Below are 4414 nucleotides of genomic sequence, written 5' to 3'. Positions count from 1 at the left end.
CACACATTGTCGCTGTCCAGGGGCAGAGGGGAGCATGCTGACCGGTGCACACATTGTCGCTGTCCAGGGGCAGAGGGGAGCATGCTGACCGGTGCACACACGTTATCGCTGCAGCTCATTGTAGTTATGTGGAGTTTTTCACTTTGTTGTTCATTTTGTAGCTGAATGCATGTGAGACAAATGTCCCTACCTGAAGGCTCCTTGAGCTCCTGGCCCAGACCCTTCGATGACCACCTCCACGAAGGTCATTAGTCTTCCAGGAAGGGAGCCAGGCCCCCTGGGCCTCTTTCTCCTGGGAGTGTGGTTCAGCAGCCCCACTGAAGCTCATATCTGAGCAGCCTCCCCCTAAGCCTGAGGCACCCTTCCCTTCCTTTTCCGTCTCCTTCTGCACCCAGTGATTGGCCACCTCCACTTTTTCTTGGGAGTTGGTGGGCGAGGAGGGAGGAGGAGTTAGATCACGACCAATTCAACTCCTTTTGAGACATTTCAACAGATCTGAACAATTTATTTCAATAAGGAGCTGTGCCCTCCTCCCTTGCAGCTCAGAAATGCTGAGATTGGAGAGTCGGTCTAGCACCCAGCAGCGAGGCCACTCTGTTGGGTCAGAGAATCCCTTCAGGGCCTGGGAGACGCCGGAGTGTGTACTTTTCCAGAGTTCTCTGTACCATTTTCCACTCCTCTTCCCCCAGCTCTTCTGGAAACAAGTGCCAAAGTACATGCCACATGGAAGTAGCTGATAACCAGCTCCGTGTTTCCTGCTAAACTGGGACAATTGAAAGTTAAATTTGCACATAAACCATTGCCCCAGCTGGGGCAGACCCCAGGCTTGCCTGAGATTTATTTCTGCAAAGTCCTGGAAAACCAAGTAAACAGCATCAGAGTCCCCACAGTTGTGCGGTTGTGAGGAGAGCAAAAATTACGAAGCTATCCACCAATGAAGGGACCGTCAAGACACCTCTCTCTGCTTCAATGTCATGCCTGACTCTGCCCAGTGTGGCTACATCTTTGGAAGTCAGTGCGTCATGGAGCTGCCACTGCAACAGGCTGTGTGACAGGTGACTCCAAAACTACAGCCTATGCCAGGAAACTCCATTCTGTGCTCACAACCTGCGGGTCCACAGTGGTTCATGTGATTAAAACTGACCTGGGATAGGCCGGGCACAGCGGCTCACACCTGCAATCCCAGCACTTTGGGAGGCCGATGTGGGCAGATCACCTGAGGTCAGGAGTTTGAGACCAGCCTGGCCAACATGGTGAAACTCCCTCTCTACTGAAAATACAAAATCAACTGGGAATGGGTGTGGTGGCATGCATCTGTAATCCCAGCTACAGGGGAGGCTGAGGCAGGTGAATCACTGAACCCAGGAGACGGAGGGTGCAGTGAGTGGAGATCGAACCATTGCACTCCAGCCTGGGCAAAAAGAGCAAAACTCCATCAAAAAAAAACCTGGCCTGGGGCAGGTGACTGTTTTGTAAGCAAGGTTTGTCTGGTCTTGGGTGCAAGCTGCAGGCTCAGTTTAAGTCTTCTCCTAGTGCCTCTCATCCTCCTTAGATGCGTTTTTCTCAGGAGCCCAAGGTCCGAGTCAAGCACGCAATTCATTCAGAGTTTCCGATCACATCATGGCCACCCACACTCCATTGGTCAAGGCCAGTCACATGACCAAACCCAAAGTCTATAGGGCAGGGAAGTGGGGAGAAGGGTAGCGGGAGGAGGGAATAGGGAGGTGGGGAGAAGGGGGAGCGGGACCGGGAGAAGGGGGAGCAGGGGGCAGAATATCTGCTGATACTCAGCTCAACGCAGAAGGTCTGGTACAGCAGCGCCTCACTGGCTGGAAGGTTGAACTTTGGAACACAGGGCGAACTAACTACAAAATAAAATACAAATCTTACAAGAGGCACAATTCCATGAAATAAATAAAAATAACGTGAGACAGCTATTCCACTCTCACCCACAGAAACAAGGCTGGGAAGGTCATCTTCAGTTGGCAGTGGAGGAGGAAAGCAACACAGACAATGGCAAACCACAAATTCCCAGAAGATTATCTGAATATCAGAGAAAGGCCTTTGGGAAGGCTGACGCAGACGTTCACAGAAGCTACCTAGGGTGAAAGGCAGGATCATGTCACGTAAAATTCTATGGGGAAAATGACACCAAACCCCCAGTGACCACTGGATTCCTTTCTCATTTCTTTTAAGTATTAGTCAGAGGTGAAAACTTAATTTTGCTACATATGTGAGAAAATACATTTATGTGCCTATCTTCTGATTTTCACCTTTCAAGATAATGTACCAAACTAAACTGGTTATCACTATTTTTTTTGAATTTCTGTACTCATTTTAAGCAAATTCACCATAAGTAAGTAGCCAGGACCTTCAGAATATAGATATAGAGTGCAGGCTCTGTGACCAAGAGACTTTGGTTCCAATCCCCATGTGTCTTTGATCACTATGTGACGTCTGGTGTTATTGAACCTCTCTGGCTGTGTTCTCACCTCCTCATTGAAAGGATTAGATGGGGTGATATATTTAAAAGAGAACTCCTAGCATGAAGTAGCACTCAGTACATGCTTGGTGTTACTGTTAAGATTACTAGACCATTCTACCTTGGCACTTAAACTTTCCTATATTCTCTTTATTATTTTAGGACATCTAATTGTAATAAAGTTTACATAACTGAACTAAGCAAATGTCCTGAACCAAAGCTGCCTACATATTTCGCACAATACCTTCACCAGGCTTTCCGGAACTTTTTTATGGAAAAATATTTTTCTGGAACTTTTTCATGGAACTTTTGCTTTCCATAAGCAAAAGAGGATAAAAACACAGCAGAAATATGTTATTAATGCAAAAACTTAGCACGCACTGACGGAATGTCCTCCGAAGTTCCACACAGCTGGGTGTAAAACACGTGTTTTGCGATGCTGTGGGAAGCAGAAAGTGCTGTGACAGACAGAAGGGGGTGCTGGAACTCAGGTGCGCCCACACGTGGAAGAGGGCGTCCCCCAGCCCTCCTTGCTCTCCCTCCATCCCCGTCACCTCCATGTGTGCTCAGGACGGGAGCAGCTGTGGGCAAACAGATGCTGCTGTGAAAAAAAACAGAGGGAAAGGAAGAAATGGAGGTGGGAAGGGGCCCGCTGCTTCTTACACCTTGCTACTGCAAAGACTTCGGGATCTATTCTGAATTTTTCAGCATTTGAAATCAAATAAACCAGTCAAAGTGCAAAAGCAAATTATGTGAACAGGTGACTGTAGACATTTCTCAGGGAGAAAAATACGTGTGTGAGTCCTGCCAGCCTTCACAGCCAGTGGGTCACTGAGAAGCTATGTAGGTGAGGCAGAGAAACCCACACAGGCAGTGAGACAGCTCAGCCCTGGGCAGGAGAGGGATCCCAGGCGGAGAGGGCAGCCTGGACAGAGCCTTGGAGACATAGGAGAGCAGGGGTGTGAGTGTGAGATGGAGTATGTGGTGTGTGCCTGTGTGTGAATATGTGTATGTGGTGTGTGTGTGTGAGAGTGTATGTGGTGTGTTTGTGAATGTGTGTGTTGTGTGTGCCCTTGTGCATGTGGACTGTGTGTGTGTATATGTGTGTTTGGTGTGTGCACATGTGTGAATGTGTGTGGTGCATGTGTATATGTGAGTGCAGTGTGTGTGTGGTGTATGTCTGTATGTATGTGTGTGAGTATATGTGGTGTGTGTACGTGTGCATGTGTATGGAGTATGTATGAGTGTGTGTGTGGTGTATGTGATATGAGTGTGTGTGGGTGGTGTGTGTGGTATGAGTGTGTGTGAGTGTGGTGTGTGTGTGAGTGTATGTGGTGTGTGTGTATGTTCTGTGTATGGAATATGTATGAGTGCATGTGTGGTGTGTGTGGTATGAGTGTGTGTGGTGTGTTTGTGAGTGCATGTGGTGTGTGTGTGTGCATGTGTATGGAGTATGTATGAGTGTGTGTGTGTGTGTCTGGTATGAGTGTGCGTGGTATGAGAGTGTGTGTGGTGTGTGTGTGTGTGAGTGTATGGAGTATGTATGACTGCATGTGTGATGTGTGTCTGGTATGAGTGTGTGTGTGGTGTATGTGTGTATGGTAAGAGTGTGTGGTGTGTGAGTGTATGTGGTGTGTAAGTGTGTGTGTGCATGTGTATGGAGTATGTATGAGTGTGTGTGTGATGTGTGTGTGGTATGAGTGTGTGTGTGGTGTGAGTGTGGTGTGTGTGAGTGTGTGGTGTGTGTGTGATGTGTATGAGTGTATGTGGGGTATGAGTGTGTGTGTGAGTGTGTGTGTCTCTTGACCTGCAAGTAGCCCAGCGTTGCCTACACGTATGTTGCAAGATGGAAAAGGGCAGAAACGAAGTGGAGAAGGAAAAGGGAAAGTTGCAGGGGCTGTCCTGGAGGTCAGCGCTGACATGCAGGGCGAG

The sequence above is a fragment of the Mandrillus leucophaeus genome, unplaced genomic scaffold (genome assembly GCF_000951045.1).
Source record: "Mandrillus leucophaeus isolate KB7577 unplaced genomic scaffold, Mleu.le_1.0 Scaffold6, whole genome shotgun sequence".
Taxonomy (NCBI): Eukaryota; Metazoa; Chordata; class Mammalia; order Primates; family Cercopithecidae; genus Mandrillus; species Mandrillus leucophaeus.
This window is presented reverse-complemented; position numbering follows the sequence as displayed.